At 42.3% G+C, this 18,147-nt stretch overlaps 1 protein-coding gene across 1 annotated transcript in view; it reads left to right on the forward strand.

The window, feature by feature from the left end:
• Positions 1-2,341: 2,341 nt before the first annotated feature.
• CHST11 (carbohydrate sulfotransferase 11) overlaps positions 2,342-18,147 on the forward strand; it is a 309,031-nt gene continuing 293,225 nt past the window's right edge. Inside the window, exon 1 of the mRNA XM_061417148.1 lies at positions 2,342-2,515. The gene's annotated coding sequence lies outside the window, so the exon portion shown is untranslated. The remainder of the gene's footprint in view (positions 2,516-18,147) is intronic.

The raw sequence follows: 18,147 nt of genomic DNA on the forward strand, positions 1-18,147 counted from the left end.
TGTGTGTGTGTGTTGAGCATTCTTTGTAGAACTCATGCAAAAGCCTTAAAATGGGTGGTAGCCTGGCCAAGCTGAAGAAGTAGAGAGTAGGCAGAGTGACTGAAGTGGGACATAAGGCAGAATGGTAGGGGAAGAGGCAGGGAATGTGCTGGGATACAGATTAGAATTAGATACAGCTGTCCTTGGGGCTCACCATCAAGTGGGAAGGATGTGTGTGATTGGGTGAGTCATAGCAAAGTAGAGATATCTACCAGGGGACTGAAAGACTTCAGAAAATAGTAAGACTGGTACTGCCTAGAGGAGTCAGGGAAGGCTGCCCAGAGGAGGTGATATTTGACTTGGGTCTCAATGGTTGCATAGGAGTTTGTTAAGCCAAGAGAAAGGCAGAGAGGAAAGCATGTTAAAAGGCCAGGTGAGCAGTCAGAGTGACCAGAGTGTGGACTGTGGTACAGGAAATAAAAGGAAATAACCTAAGACTTACAATAAAAGCTGAGGGCCAAGGATATTTACTATTTTTCTTTTAATTTCAGTTCAAATGTGAATTTATTCTGCCTTGTAGACACATTCAGCTACGTTTTTCTAATTTTAAACACTGAACATATTGCCATAATTTTTGTTTTCTGAGCTCGTAAGTGGATTCAATTCTTGTTCTTGGTTGGGAGGAATCTTTTCAATGACCTCAAGCTAAGGCCGTTGCAAATATCTTTAAAGTAGTTATATTCTTGCAAATTTATTCTACACTATCCAGCCCTGGAGTTGGTGATATTTACATAACTCAGATGTCTGAGCTGGGGGCCATGACACTTATTAAGCTTTGAGGAATTTACATTTTTCTATTTGGAAACTTCCTGAAGCACAGAGCTGACTCTTCTGTATTCTTAGAATTCTCTCATTACACATATACACTTCATTGCCTAGATCTATCTGGGGGCTTCTTATTTCTGGAATAGTCACTAATCCTACCCATTTTCCAGTCCATCAACAACATACCTGGTCTACCATTTCTCATCAAAATAATCATGTATTTGTTTTGGTTGACTATTAATAGTGAAACTATACCCATAATTCAATGGACATGAGTTTGAGCAAACTCTGGGAGATAGTGAAGGACAGGGAAGCCTGGCAACCTGCAGTCCATAGGATCTCAAAGGGTTGGACACAACTGAACAACTGAACAAAAACAAACACCCATAATTAACTAGTAGTGTACTAGTTAATGGGGAGGAGGATTTGTAGTGTTCCAAATTCTGTGGTGTTAATATTCCCATCATACTAGTTCCAAGCTACCTATTTTTAACGACTGCCTCACAAAATTCCTGAAAATTTAACAATTGGCACACCACTGGAACTGTGCAACCTTTGTTAGTTTACTTAAGGTCTTCAGATCTGTTTTCTAGTCTACAGAGTGAAATAATGTCGATAATAGTAACTATGGCCTTGGGTGGGTACGAATATTAATTAAGTTGATGCATTGAGAGCATTGGCCAAAGTACCGTATATGTAATAGAATGTGAATTCAACAAATATTGTTGTGACTATTGTTTTAGTTTACAAGTACTTGATTATTATTTAATGAGTTAAGCCCAAATAAACAAAGTGCGCTCTCCAGAGTTTCTCTTAAGTTGAGGATTTCTACAGATTGCCAGAGAGGTGGGTCATGTATTGCTGTTTTGCTGCATGTGAGTCTTTTGTTAATAGGTCAAGTTTTATTCACTTCTGTTTAGCAAAATATAGTTCTGCAATTGCTTCAACAATGTCTTGCTAGTGTATTGTTGGACTTTCATGACTCTGTCTCTTAAAAAACAAAGCTTTTGGCTCTTCATGATTCAAAAAAATGTCCTTTATGATTTTCTCTTTAATACCCACAAAGGACTGAATTATACCCTATTCCTTCGTGTATTTCAGAGGGAACGGAAATTAACTTGCCTGCTTTGTGCCACTAATAATATAGTACACAGCACTGTCAAAACAGCTTTATAGATTAGCAACACTACCTGCGAATGCCCTGCCGACTTCCAGAAGTTATATTAATGGGCAGCTGCAGAAAATCTGGCAGAAGGAGCATCTGAGATAATGGTTTTGGTGAGAGCTTCTGGAAAGGCTTTTGTGATCCTTAAAGAAAAACAGACTAGAGGGTGTAATAATCTTTCATTTTATAATAAAGTGTCAGGATGTGTCTGGCTACACATTACAGAATACCTAACGATGGCTGTAGCAATAAAGACATTTAATTATCTCATAACAAGATGTCTAGCAATAGGCAGTTCCAGGTTTGTGCAATAGCTCTGGATGACTTCCTCACTCCCCTCTGTCACCCTCAGTATGCTGTCTTTGTTCTTAGGCTTGGTGCCTCATGGTTGCAAGATGGCTGCTGCAGCTCCAAGCATCTTGTCCTTAACACCAGCATGTTCAAGGCAAGAAGAGGGGAGTGGCTGGTGTTAAAGAACTTTCCTCTCAGCTTTTCTCAGAAGCCCCCAAGCTGACTTCTCCTTGAAGCTCATTGGCCAGAACTCAGGTATGTGGCCATGCCTAACAGTACAGAAGAATGGAAAGGCAATATCTGGCAAAGTGCAATGGGTCACCGTATTGGTTTAGCCCAATCGTGGTTAATTGCTTGGGGCTTGGGGAGGAGTCCTCAGTCCCTGAATTCAACAGCTCTTTACCATCTACCAGAGCAAAATTTAAGTTCCAGGTTCTGTTAGCAAGAGATGGGGGTGGTGAGGGAGTAGAGCAGTATATGCCACCCATAATAAATAAATGTCACCTGTGTGACCCTCATATGTTACATGTGACTGTGAGGAAGTTGAGGTTGAGCAGTGGTCACCTGATTCTGTCTGCCTGATGTTGCTTCCTCTTTCTTCTGATGACCAAGCCTTGATTTGCCTTTGGTGAACTGCCTCTTTCCAGCTCCTGGAATATTTTTTTCTAATTAAAGTTGATGTACAATATTGTGTTAATTTCTGCTGTGCAGCAAAGTGATTTAGTTATATATATATACACACATTCTTTTTTAAGACATTCTTTTCTATTATGGTTTACCATTGGATATTGAATATAGGGGCTTCCCAGGTGGCACTAGTAATAAAGAACCTGCCTGCCGATGCAGGAAACGTAAGAGACGTGCGTTCAGTCCCTGGGTTGGGAAGATCCCCTGGTGGAGGGCATGGCAACCCACTCCAGTATTCTTGCCTGGAGAATCCTATGAGCAGAGGAGCCTTTCTGGCTACAGTCCATGGGGTCACAAAGAGTCAGACACAACTGAAGTGATTTAGCACACACACACATTGAATATAGATCTCTGTGCTACAGTAGGGCTTTGTTGTTTATCCATTCTGTACGTATGAAAGCTTATATCTGTTACCCCCACTCCACCCCACCCTCCCCCCACTCCCCGCCCCCTTGGCAATCAGCAGTCTGCTGTCTATGTCCCTGATCCTGTTCCTGTTTCATATATAGGTTCATCTGTGTCATATTTTAGAATCCACATGAAAGTGATACCATGTGGTACTTGTCTTTCTCCTTCTGACTTACTTCATTCAGTGTGATCGTCTGTAGTTGCATCCATGGTGCTACCAGTGGCATTATTATGTTCATAAGACAGCATGGGCATTCCCAGGTGGTCCAGTGCTTAGAATTCTGTGCTTTCCCTGCCCTGGCCTGGGTTCAGTCTCTGGTCTGGGAACAAAAGATCCTATAAACCCTACACTTCTGTAGGTTAGAAGTCGGACGTGAGACCCGCCTCCCACTGAGCAGAATCAAGATGTGGGCAGGGCTGTGTTCCTTCTGGAACCTCTAAAGAAGAGTCAGTTCCCTTGCCTTTTCCAGCTGCTAGAGGCAGGCCACATTCCTCGGTTTGTGATTTCCTTCTTCCAAGGGAGCAATGGTGGGTCAAGCTCTTCTCATGTCTCATCTCTCTGATCTTGATTCCATCGTCAGTCTCCTTCTCTGACACCAACTCTTTGGCCTTCCTCCTCCCAATGTAAAGGGTTCCATTCAGCCTCTCTGAATAATCCTCCTATTTCAAGCTCAGCCAATTAACCTTAATTTCATCAGCAACTTCAACTTTAATGCCCCTTGTCATGTAACATAACGTAGTCACAAGTGATGGAACATATGCACAGGTTCTGGGCACCTTTGGGAATCTATTATTCCATGCCATGTCATCAAGGCTTTTTTTGTTTTAATGTCTAAATGAGATAGTACATGTATATGGTATCCTGTAAGTGCTCAATAAATGTTGGTTATCATTTCTGTTTCTCCAGTGCCTAGCACATAGCAGATTTTTTAAAAATTTTAATTGCTTTACAATGTTGTGTTGGTTTCTGCCACACAACAGTGTGAATCAGCCATACACAGACATATGTCCCCTCGCTCTTGAACCTCCCTCCCACCCCCCACCTAATCCCACCCCACTAGGTTGTCACAGAGCACTGAGTCATGGCGGGTTCTTGTCAGAGCCTGAACTCCTCTTACTGAGACATGGGATCTATGTCCCCTCTCTGGAATCTGGGCTGCAAGATTGTTCAACCAGTAGAATATGGTGGAAGCAACCCTGTGCCAGTTTGGAGGCCTAGGTCTTTAGAAACTAGCAGCTTCTGCTTCTTGTCTCTCGGGGCTGTGCTGTGCTTAGTCGCTCAGTCATGTCTGACTCTTTGCGACCCCATGGATTGTAGCCTGCCAGGTTCCTCTGTCTGTGGGATTCTGCAGGCAAGAATACTGGAGTGGGTTGCCATGCCCTCCTCTAGGGGATCTTCCGTGCCTGGGATCGAACCCAGGTCTCCTGCATTGCAGGCGGAGACTTTACTGTCTGAGCCACCAGGGAAGCCTATCTCTCGGGACACCGGTTCTCAAACCCCAGCCACCGGTCCGTGAGGACGCACAGGGAGAGGACCTGACAGCCAGCACCAAGCCAACAACCATGGGAGGCAGCCGGCTTAGAAGTGGACAGTCCAGCCCTAGTGGAGCCACCCCGGTGACCCTGAGTGGATGCTGTGATGTGCTGCCCAGCAGAGTCCTGCTCAGATTGCATCTTTGTGAACAAATGAAAGGATCATTGCTGTTTAAGCCACTAAGTTGGAGGTGATTGGTTATGTAGCAGCAGATAAAAATATAAGGCTCAAAAATGATTCAGGGAATAACTCAGTAAATAAGCCATCAGGATTCAAGGAGAAGAAGAAATCTGCTCTCTTTAGAATTCTTACACGTTTCACCCACAGATCACTTTAAAGCTTACGAAGCATCTTCACAAAGGGGTGAGGGATGACGTCTTGACAAATGACTAACGCCCTGGCTGCATTTGTACCTTGTAACAATCAATCGAAAAGTAAAAACATTCAAGAAAGGCCACTTCATTCTGAATGGTTGAACCAGATGGAGGTATTGATACAGACTTTGTGAGATGAAGCTATTCAAAAAGGAATATCTCTGAGTTCGCTCTGCTATAGTATCTATCCCCACCCCCGCCTCCACCCCGAGGCCAAATCTTGAACTGGGACCTGGAATTGGGTTCCCAGGATGGGAGGATCATTTCCCACCCAGTTGGGGCATCACACAGGGTGACATTCTCATTCAGGTGCAAGCCAAGGTTCGATTACATCCCTGACAACTCGACTAAGGGGAGAGCACAGAAGCGCTTTCAGAGGAAAAAGGCATTAAGAATGCAACATCAAGATCTTGATTTATAACATTCGCAGCTACCTGTCAGTCTCCTTGGATACGCCTCTCAATTACTGGGTACGGTTTCAGTTAGGAATTCTGCTCACATACTGGGGTTGGTATGGCTGCATAATTAAACGAGAAACAGCCACCCGAGGAAGCTGGAGAAAGATGATTGCCTTCAGATGGATGGCCAGGGAGGAAGCCTAGGACCTCCAAGCACACTGCGGCTCTTTGCCACTTCATTCCACCAGAGTGGAAGCTGTTTTGCTGCCTGCAGAAGGCAGGGGTTATCAGAGCTTCCTCTGACCTTTATTTATTTTAAACTTTTTCATTTGTGTTGGGGTATAGCCGATTAATAAACAATACTGTGATAGTTTCAGGTGAACAGCGAAGGGACTCAGTCATACACATGCATGTATCCGTTCTCCCCCAAACTCCCCTCCCATCCAGGCTGCCTCATAACATTGAGCAGAGTTCCCTGTGCTACACAGTAGGTCCTTGTTGATTATGTGTGTGCCCAGTCACTTTAGTTGTGTCCAACTCTTTGTGACCCTATGGACTGTAGCCTGCCAGGCTCCTTCTGTCCATGGGATTCTCCAGGCAAGAATGCTGGAGTGGGTTGCTGTGCCCTCCTCCAGGGACTCTTTCCAACCCAGGGACTGAACCCACGTCTCCTGTGTCTCCTGTCTAGCAGGCAGATTCTTTATTACCGAGCCACCAGAGAAGCCCGTCCTTGTTGGTTATCCATTTTAAATACAGTAGTGTGTACATGCCCATCCCAGACTCCCTAACTATTAATATCCTTCCCACTCATCCTTCCCCTCGGCAACCATAAGTTCGTTCTCTAAGTTTGTGAGTCTCTTTCTGTTTTGTAAGTTCATTGGTATCATTTCTTTTTAGATTCCACATATAAGGGAGGTCATATGACATTTTTCTTTCTCTGTCTTACTTACTGATTGCATGTCCTAGGTCCAATGCAATAGCTTACTGATCCATACATGCCCACCCTCAGTCTGCATTGAAGTCGTTCAGTCGTGTGGCTGACTCAACTGCTCACACCTGCCAAATGCAGGGTTTGATCACTGTAGTAGGTTGAATAGTGTCCCCCAAAATTCAAGTTCACCCGGGACCTCAAATTGTGTTCTTCTTAGACATAGGATTTTTGCAGATATAACTGGAGAAGATGAGATCTTACTGGATCAGGGTGGGCTCCAAATCCAATGACTGGCATCCTAATAAGAGGAGAGGATACAGAGAGAAGACCCTGTGAAGACAGAGGCTGCGATTAGAGGGGTGCAGCTGCAAGTCAAGGACACTCAGGACTGCTGGCAGCCACCTGAAGTTAAGAGAGAGGCTGGGAACAGCCTCCCCCCTGGAACCTCCGGAAGGGACCAGCCCTGACCACACCTGGATTTCAGACTTCCAGCCTCGTGAACTGTGAGAGAATGAACTTCTGTTCTTTTAAGCCACCCAATTTGTGGCACTTTACTGCAGCAGCCCTAGCAAATTAACACAACAGTCAAGGACAGTAATGTACTTGGCAGGATCCAGGGCAAGAGATGTGTGAGAGACAGAGCCAGGAATGCCTTGGTCCTTTCCCTACTCGCCAGAAAAACGAGTCACTTTTGGGATTGGAGGAGGAGCCAGGAACACGACCCCAGTGGAGCTCATTTACTCAGCGATAAGAAGCAAGATGAGACAAGTCCCCCCAACACTACCACCAATAGCCATCACCCCAGTAGAGCGCAGCCTTAATGCAGTCTTTCGCTCTGACTCAACTAGAGTCCTTACCTAGTGAACTCTCATTGTTTGCTCTCTTTACTCCTCAGAAAAATAAGCAAGCTTATCTCAAGTACTTAATCAAAACATAACCATGGCCTGGGGGCGGGGTGGTGATCATAACCACACACGGATGTTTTTATTCACAGATTCACATGTACACTGCTGGTCTCAAGAACAGTGACCACAGCTGTTCAAAATGGCATGGGTTCCAGGGGCTCAAATTACTCGGGCAGGAAAAACCACTAATAAATGCTGTATTTTCAACTTCTGGTCTGGGTATGACTTTGCAAATAAGAACATGCAATCAAGCAGAACATATATACATTTGCCTTGAAAATTGTAGTTAATCAAATTTCACTTCTGACCAAGCCAGTCTGGGGATGGAACCCAGCCCAGATGACACAAAGCAGAGAGGAGGATCCTGGTAACATTGCCTGAGGCCTGGATCAAGCTATGCCTGAATCTGTCACTACCTAATGCCTTAAAAAAAAAAAAAAAATTGGACAGCAGTAAAGAAGACTGAGTTAATCACAATCCTCTGATCATGGCACTTGATGCAAAATCTCCTAATATTTCTTTATTTCCAGTAACTTACTGTGTATTCCTTTTCCCCATCCCTTCCCATGGGCAACCATTATGATGTATCTAACATGTAACTTTGTATTTGTATGCTTTATTGCATGTATTTAAAAAAATATTTGTTTCGGCTGTTGTGGGTCTTTGTTGCTGCAAAGGCTTTTCTCCAGTTGTGGCAAGTGGGGACTACTCTCCAGTTGTGGTTCCTGGGCTTCTCACTGTGGTGGCTGCTCTCCTTGTAGAGCACAGGCTCTAGGGGCTTCAGTACTTACGGCTCCCAGGCTCTAGAGTACAGGCCCCGTAGTTGTGGTGCACAAACTTAATTGCTCCTTGGCAATGTGGAATTTTCCTGGATCAGGGATCAAACTTGGGTCTCCTCCCCTGGCAGGCAGATTGTCTACCACTGAGCCACCAGGGCATATTACTATATTTCATATACCCATTCCCCTGCCACAATACATTGCATGAACATGCAGTATGTTTCCCTTGATAGAGCCAAATAAGGATTTCCATGGGTCGTAACATTTGCATTGGGATTGCTGGTTGTGGGAGCACTTCACATGACTAAATTGCTGGTTTCTCTGGGTAATATCCCAGTCTATACTCCCAGCAACAATGCCTAAGGGTTCCTCCAGATGTTTGACTCTTTGTGACACCTGGACTGTAGCCCACCAGGCTCCTCTGTCCATGGGATTTCCCAGGCAAGAATACTGGAGTGTTGCCATTTTCTTCTCCAGGGGATCTTCCTGACCCAGGGATTGAATCTGAGTCTCCTACACTGGCAGGCGTGTTCTTTACCACTGAGTTCTGCCAGCACTTGGCATTTTCCAGCGTTCTAGTTTCTGCCAGTCCAGTAATTATAAGATAATGGTAAATGTTATTAAAATCAGCATTTCTCTGATTAGTAGTGATTTTGAACATCTCTTCATATAGCTGTAAGTATTTTGAGTCATCCCTTCTACAAACTACCTTCCATAAACTCGTTCAACTGCCTGTTCGTGTTCTTGCTCAGTTCCTCTTGTTGATTTGCAAGGATTTCTTCTATCTTATAATGAGCAACACTTGGTGATTTTAGAAATTGGAATATTTCCCTCTGCCTTTCATCTGTCCATGAATTTCGCCCATAGTGTCCTTCGTGGACCAGAAATCCTTCATTTGAAGGTCATTGTGGTAGGCAGACATGTAAAGATGTCCCCGGAAGATGTCCAATCCCTGATTATCCAATCAAACACTAACTGAGATACTGCAGTGCAGGGAATTTGCAGATGTAATTAAGGTTTTGGGCTGCCATAGTCCATTCTGGCTGCTCCAACAAAAACCAGAGACTGGATGGCTTATAAAGTTCTGCTTTGTTTTAAACAAAAATGTATTTCTCACAGTTCTGAAGATCAAGGTGTGGGCAGATTCAGTGTATGATTCACAGATGGCACCTTCTAGCTGTAACCTCACGTGGAAGAAGAAGCAAGGGAGCTCTGTGGGGCCTCTTCCTTAAGGACACTCATCCCATCCAGGAGGCTCTGACCTCATGGCCGAGTCATCCTGTGATAGCCCTGCCTCCTAACACCTTCACCTTGGGGCTTAGGTTTCCGCATATGAATTTTAAAGGACACAAACATTCAGAACTCAAAATAGGGAGATTATCCTAGATTATATGGATGTGCTCAAGCTAAATACCTGAGTCCTTAAAAGCAGACAATTCTCTGGCTGACATCAGTGAGATGCAGGTGGAGAAATCAAGGAAAAAGGAAGTCAGAAAGATTGGAATTGGAGAAGACCTTGATTGCATCCTACTGGCTTGAGAAACAGAAGGAAGCCAGGAACCCAGGAATGGGTGTGGCCTCAGGAAGCTGAGCAGGCCCCCTGGGCTGATGGCTAGCAGGCAAACGGGGTTGAGGTAGGGGGGAGCTCAGACCCATAGTTGCATGGGACTCAGCTCTGCCCACATCCTGAATGAGCCAACACGTGGCTTCTCTTCCAGAGCTTCTGGGAAAGAGTCCAGGCCGGCCTGTGGGCCAAGTTCCCAGCTGAGCCCACTGCACCAGGGACCTAGAGAACCGTGAGATAATAAGTGAATGTTGTTTGAAGTAAAAAAAAGATTGTAGTAATTCATTATGGTGGCAATAGAAAACTAGTATAGTAATCTTAGGGCTTCCCCTATGATCAGTTGGTAAAGAATCCACCATCAATGCAGGAGACCCCGGTTCGATTTCTGAGTCGGGAAGATCCCCTGGGAGGGCATGGCAACCCAGTACAGTAGTCTTACCTGGAGAATTCCCATGGACAGAGGAGCCTGGCGGGCTACAGTCCACGGGATCGCAAAGCGTCCGACATAACTGAACGACTAACCCAGCACTGCATAGTAGTCATATATATGTCTTCTGCTTTAAGATATGTGCCTGCTTTTATTTTTTTTTAAATGTCAATTTATTTTTACTTATGTATTTGGCTCTGCCAGGTCTTAGTTTCGGCATGTGAACTCTTGGTTACCGCATGTGGGATCTATTTCCCCGACTAGAGATAGAATCTGGGCCCCCTGCATTGAGCGTGTAGGGTCTTAGCCACTGGACCGCCATGGACGTCTCCTGTGCCTGTTTTTCAATGCATGAAACAGGGCACTCAAAGCTGGGGTATTGGGACAACCCAGAGGGATGGGATGAGGAGGGAGATGGGAAGGGGATTCGGGATGGGGGACACATGTACACCTGTGGCTGATTCATGTCAATGTATGGCAAAAAATACCACAATATTGTAAAATAATTAGCCTACAATGAAAATAAATAAATTAATTAAAAAAAAGTTTATTCTAAACTATATGTGTACAGCATTTCCAGTGGGTGGGGTGAAGTGCAGGTTGATCACCTCCAAAAGGGTGAAAGCTAGTTTTCGGGGTGGGGAAGGATGAAAGGAATTTAAACTCCTTTTATATATAAGGTGACTAAACTACCACCACCATATATATATAGCACAGAGATACGTACAATATATAAACAGAAAATCAGTATAATTTTGGTATTAAAATTTCCCTGGGGTGAGGGTGTGGGGTTCCATTTAGGGGCAGGATTGTCTAAAAAGACTCCTTGAGAGGTGAAAGTAGAAAAAGGTTGAAAAACATTGACCCATGTCACAATGATATTCTATAGTTCAAAACATTAACTTTGCAGTTCTATCTTATATATCGAAGTCTTTATGTAAAATCTTCCCGAGTTCCTCTACGAAAAATCCATATGGGATTTTTATTGGGATTGCATTGAATTGATAGGTTAATTTGGGCAGAATTGACAATTTTATACTATTAAATCATCTCACCAAGAACATATTAAATACAAAGTCACTTCACTTATTTAGATCATCTTCTGTATTCTTTACCAGAGTTTGAAAGTTTTCTCCAGAGAGGCCTTGTGTATTCCTTGGTAAATTGTTCTGAAGACACTTTAAAATATCTGTGACTATTATGAATAGTGTTATATTTTCACTTCTGTATTTATTCAAATATAAAATGCCATAAGTGTAAGATGCATTCCAATTTCAAATGCATTAAAATGTGGAAAAAATATGTCTTAAACTTACTTTCTCCTACTGATGTATTGCTGGTGTAGAGAACTGCTATTGATTTTTATGAGCTAATCTTGTACCTGGCAGTACTGCTTATAAATTCTAATATTTTGTCTGTTGATCCTGTTGGTGTTTCTCGGTAAATGATGACACTTTTAGCTCTTACCTTCCAATTTCTACACCATTTCCTTCTTTCTTTATTGACTTGGCTGTGACCTGTAGTACTGTGTAATCATTAGGGGCAATAGTCAACTGAGAATTTTCAGTTTATGGGCTGGTCAGTTATTTTTCTTAAGTCAGTACACCTGGGTTTTCTGAAATTTACAATCCAGTAATCCTAACTAATATGAACTAACTTCTTCAAGGATATCGAGTGTGGAACTATAGCCACGCTATAGCCAGTTCTTCAAGGAATCCACAGTTTTTAGTCATCTATCTTCTCTACTGCACCTGGGAGAAATGTAGTGGCTTAATCCCACCTTGGTTTGTGGATAAAGGCAACTTCTCTTAGAAAGGGATGTGGGCAGGAAGAGAATAATTGGTGGGCTTAGTAGAGTGATAATAATAATTAGGATAATTACAAAGATGACTTTCAGTTTTCAAAGTAATCCTTTATCATATTTGATGCTCATAATAGTCCTATGAAGTTGGGTAGGAAAAGTATCATTATCTTTATTTTCCATGAAGAAAGGAGAGCTTTCTTTTCTGTCTTTTTTTGGCTGCGTTGGGTCTTTGTTGCAGCACACAGCAGCTGGTGTGGTGTGCCGGCTTAGTTGCCCTGCGACATATGGGATCTTAATTCCCCTACTAGGGATCGAACCCATGTCCTCTACATTGGAAGGCAGATTTTTATTTTCTGCTTGGGTCCCTGGGTAGCTTCTTGGGAACTGGCTTACAAGAAGTGGGGGAGTGGGAAGTGGAGGGCAATGAGGTAGAAGGGTCCCTGGATCAAGTAGAGCTGGGGTGCTGGAGCTGCTTATCTAAGACAGCCTGCAAAGCATGGCTCAGGTAAAGAACTAGAAGAAAATTCAGTGTCAGAAAGAGTATTGATGTGAATGGAAAAGGCAGTCTAGTGTGGTCATTCAGAACTAAGACTTTGAACCCAGGTTGGTGAGAGACCATGACTGGAAAAAAGCCCACATCATATTTAAAATTTTGTGTCTGCATTGTGCTAGCATTTGCAATAAAGGAGTTGGAGGGGGTAACCGTATTTGAAAAATTTTAAAGGTGTTTCAGCCCTTCTGTCACCACCAGAGAAGCTGAATCAGTAAAATTCATTTATATATATATATATATATATATAAATACACACATATATATTCTAGATGATATATTAACATTATACTATGTAATACATATTATATGTTAATTACATATGACATATCTTTGTATATGTCTAAAATCTTTCCTACTGATTATAAATAAATGGAGAGATTGATTGCAAGTAATTGGTCTAGGCAATTGTGGGAACTGTCTAGGTGAGTCTGAAATCCATGTGGAAGGCCACAATGAAGGGCAGGCAGAATTCTTGGCCATGAGCTGAAGCTGCTGTTCACAGGCAAAATTCTGAGGCTCAGAAAAGCCTCAGTTCTGCTCTGAAAGCTTTTCAACTGATTGAATCTGGCTCATTCAGCTTATCTAGGATAATCTTCCTCTCTTAAAGTAAACAGATTATAGACTTTAATCACATTTATAAAATACTTTCACAGCAACACCAAGATGAGTGTAGGATTGAGTAACTGGAAACAGGAACCTAACCAAGTCGGCCCGTGAAGCTCACCACCCGAGCCCCTATGGAAATACACAACAGAGCCATGTTCATCCACTGAGTCCATTCTCACTGGAATCCATTGGTTCCAGATAGGGAAGGTTATAGAAAGCTAAAGAGTTCTGCCTTGCATGAAAGGGAGGTAGTAGCGGCTTGATGGCATCAGTTTCTTCCTCCCAAACGACCTCTCCCAATTTTCCTTACATGCTGCTGACTAGCTGACAGGAGCAAACAAGCTGTGCAGGCAGAAGAGTAATCTGAGAGAAATATTAAAACTAAAAAGAGTATCTGATTCATTTGGCTGTGTTCCAGAAACTAACACAACATTGTGAAGCAACTATATGCCAATAAGAAATAAATAAAAAATTTCAAATGATAACAAAATAGATCACCGCCACCAACAACAAAAGAAAAAATATATTTGCTTAAAAATAAAGGAGTGTCCACCCCCTGGCCTCAGCTCCCCACTCTGTCTCTTTGGTGTCCTTGTCAACCCTGGAAAACAGATTGTGTAAATCAGAAGAGAAGTGTATTGTGAAGTTCTTGCACTTGTTCACTCTTCTTGCTTAGGTATTTATGATGCCCTTGTATTTTCTTTTTTAAAAAAATGTATCATTTACTTCTGGCTGTGCTGGGTCTTCGTTGCACTTTTCTCTAGTTGTGCTGAGCAGAGGCTACTCTCTAGCTGCAATGCACAGGCTTCTCATTGCGGTGACTTCGTTTGTTGTGGAGCACAAGCTCCAGGGCATGTGGGCTTCAGTAGTTGCGGCGCTCGGGCTGAGTAGATGCGGCGCTCGGGCTGAGTAGATGCGGCGCTCGGGCTGAGTAGCCGTGGTGCTTGGGCTGAGTAAATGCGGCGCTCGGGCTGAGTAGCCGCGGTGCTCGGGCTGGGTAGATGCGGCGCTCGGGCTGAGTTAGTTGCGGCGCTCAGGCTGAGTAGATGCGGCGCTCAGGCTGAGTAAGTTGCGGCGCTCAGGCTGAGTAGATGCGGCCCTCAGGCTGAGTAGTTGTGGCTCCCGGACTCTAGAGCACAGGCTCAGTAGCTGTGGCACAGGCTTAGTTGCTCCATGGCATCTGGGATCTTCCCGAATCAGGGGTCAAAGCTGTGTTTCCCGCATCGGCAGGCGTATTCTGTACCGCTGAGCCACCAGGGGACCTCTGCCCTTCTGTTTTTTTTTTTGTTTGTGTTTTGCAAACTCTTCTGACGGTTATATGGTGAGTTTCAAAAGGTAAGGTATGAAGCAGAAGAGGAGAGTGCTAGGGCCAGGTTGATGGGCAGTCCTGATGCAGTGAATGATAGGGGATGACAGGTGGGCCCTGACACCGGAAGTCAGTGATGAGAAATTACAATCTTCTGAGACATCGCGCAGTGCTGTTCAATTAAGGGACACAAGTGATGCTATTCTTCACAATGAAAATCAGTCATGAATTGGTTTCCACAAGCTGGTGACTCCCGAGGTCATGTTCCACCATGTCAATGTGATAGACAACTCGCAAGAGCAGGAATGGCCTGGCCCACTGAAAAGACGCTGAACTACAGGCCACGCCGTTGGATAAGGAAAGAACTGGTCATTTTTAATGGCAATTGGAATCTCAAACAGTGTAAAGTTTTGGAGAAGGAGTCACATTCAGGCACAGAAAGCAAATTATCTAGTAGCAAAACTTAGTGCCCAGAAAAGGAAAGGCCACACAGTTGGTGAAAACCTAATAATAACAGTAAAGTTTTAGTGAGTAAAATGCCAGGACGAGACCCAGGATGAGGAATTAGAATGGTTCTTATCTCAAAGAGCATGATAAATCAACACACTGATGTCATGTCACAGGATGCTGAAGAAGTTTATGTAATAAGCTGAAAAATAATAGCTTCTCTATCCAGAGAAAATGACAATAGATTTCACCAATACATGTCATGGTGTAGCATTGGTAAAATTTATAAATGAGGACATGTAAGAATACTTTTTATGGTGGAAGCTGCTACTGCTAAGTTGCTTCAGTCGTGTCCGACTCTGTGCGACCCCATAGACGGCAGCCCACCAGGCTCCGCCGTCCCTGGGATTCTCCAGGCAAGAACACTGGAGTGGGTTGCCATTTCCTTCTCCAATGCATGAAAGTGAAAAGTGAAAGTGAAGTCACTCAGTTGTGTCCGACTCTTAGTGACCCCATGGACTGCAGCCTACCAGGCTCCTCCGTCCGTGGGATTTTCCAGGCAAGAATACTGGAGTGGGGTGCCATTGCCTTCTCCGTATGGTGGAAGGAGTTGCTCCCAATAAGTAAAGGCCAATATGTACTTTTTTATTAAGGTTTTTTTTTTTTTCATTACTTTACTGTTTCATTATTATTGTGCAATTGTCATACACTAAATTGCATAATTTGATGAGTTTTGACATATTTGTTCATCTGTGAAACCATTACCACAATCAAGATAATGAATATACTCATCAACCCCAAAGTTTCCTCATGCCTCTGTGTAATCCATTTCTCTCTACTCCTGTGTCCAGGTAAAAATATTGGTCTTACCGCTACTGTAGTTTGTATTTTCAGAATTTAATATAATGCGATCAATGCAGTATGTATTTTCGGTGTCTGGCTTCTTTCACTTGACAGAATTATTTTAAGATACCACAGAATCGTCCTGTTGTGTGTATCTGTAATTTGTTTCTTTTTATTGTTGAGTTGTGTTTCATGGTGTGGATATGCCATAGTTTATCCATTCACCTGTTGATAGACATTTGATTTTGTTTCTTTTGACAAGCTGCTAACATTCATGTAATTGTTTATGTGAACATAGACTTGCATTTCTCCTGAGCAAACACTTAGGAGTGGAGTGACTGGGTCGTATGATTGGTATATGTCTAATTTTATAAGAAACTACCAAACCATTTTATGAAGTGGTTGTACCATAGTATATGTATCACCTTTAGACTGTAGGAGTTCCAGTTGCTCTGTGTCTTCATCAATATTTGATATGGCCATTCTTTTTTTGTTGCTGTTGTTACTTAATTAATTTTAATTAAAAGATAATTACTTTACAATATTGTGATGGTTTTTTGCCATACATTGACATGAATCAGCCATGGGTGCACATGTGTCCCCCCATCCTGAACCCCATTTTTACATCATTTTTACATCAATTCCTGGATCCCAATTCCCAGCAGGCGATATGAAGAGAACCAGATGACCCTGGCACATGCAGCAATGTGTTACAAAAGGACTCGGGGCTTAAAGATCTGAGTCTTGTATCCTTTTATATATATATAAATTTATTTATTTTAATTGGAGGCTGATTAGTTTACAATATTGTATTGGTTTTGCCATACACTGACATGAATCCGATGAGTCTTTTATCTTTACTAGCAAATCTTCCCTTTGCTCATGAGGGAGATACTGTATCTTCCAACCGTGTTTGCTGTACAACCTTGAAAAGACAGTTCAGAACAATGGACAGTAAATGCTTTGCTCAGAATTTGTGCAGGCACATGATGAAGCCATAGAGGATTACTTCCCAGCAGAGTGCCCCTTGAGAACGATTTATTGCACTAGCCTCAATCAGATGACCAATTAATGATTTCTGACACTGACCCTGGAGAAAGGAGTTGCAGCATTTACGCCACATATTGTGTATTACATAATTAGTTACCAAAAAGATATAAAACTATAAGAACTATAAAAGAATTCAGTAGAAATATACAAAATAAGTATATATGAAAGCATAATGTAGACATCTGCTAATCCTAAATTTTATCCTGCTTGAGATTTGAATGGCTTCTTGAATCTGTAGCTTGACATTTTGGAAAGTTTCAGAAAATTGTCAACCATTATTTCTTCAGATATTGCTTTTGCCTCATTCATTCTTTCCTCTCTTCCTGAATTTTAAGTACACATGTGTTGCATCTTCTTTCTGTCTTCTCTGTCTTTTAATCACTCTTAATTTTTTCACTCTTTCGTGACTCTGGCATTTTAAAAAATTAATTAATTTTTAAAATTGAAGGATAATTGCTTTATAGAATTTTATTGTTTTCTGTCAAATGTCAGCATGAATCAGCCATAGGTATACATATATCCCCTCCCTTTTGAACCTCTCTCCCATCTCCCTCCCCATCCTACCCCTCTAGGTTAATACAGAGCCCCTGTTTGAGTTTCCTGAGCTATACAGCAAATTCCCAAATTCCCATTGGCTATCTATTTTACATATGGTAATGTAAATTTCCATGTTACTCTTTCCATACATCTCACCCTTTTCTCCCCTCTCCCCATGTCCATAATTCATTTCTCTATTGCTGTGATATGGCCAGTCTTTTTAATTTTAGCCACTCTGGTAGGAGATATAATTATCTCATTGTGGTTTTAATTTTTAGTTCTTTAATTAGCAATATGTTGAGCATTTTTTCATGTGTCTATCTGCCACCTGTATCACTTCTTTGGTGAAGTGTTTGTTCAAATGTTTTGTCTATTTTTTTTATTAGGTTGTTTATCTTCTTATTGAATTGTTAGTACTATTTATATTAAAAGGATATATGTCCTTTGTCAACTCTATGTTTTGCAAATATTTTCCTTCCAGCTGGGTTTGCATTTTAATTTTCAAAGCTGTCTTCTGAAGAACAAAAGTTTTAAGTTGGATGAAGTCCAATTCATTGATTTTTTTTTCTTTCACAGTTCATGATTTTTTATGTTCTATTTAAGAAATCACTGCTAAACCCAAGGTCATTAGGATTTTTTCTAATGCTTTTGTTTAGAAATGTAATATATTTAACATTTTTTCACGTCTGAAAACAAATAGTCTGTCTTGAAGGAATTATTTGGCCTCTGTGAGG

Source organism: Bos javanicus, chromosome 5, assembly GCF_032452875.1.
Source record: "Bos javanicus breed banteng chromosome 5, ARS-OSU_banteng_1.0, whole genome shotgun sequence".
NCBI classification, from domain to species: Eukaryota; Metazoa; Chordata; class Mammalia; order Artiodactyla; family Bovidae; genus Bos; species Bos javanicus.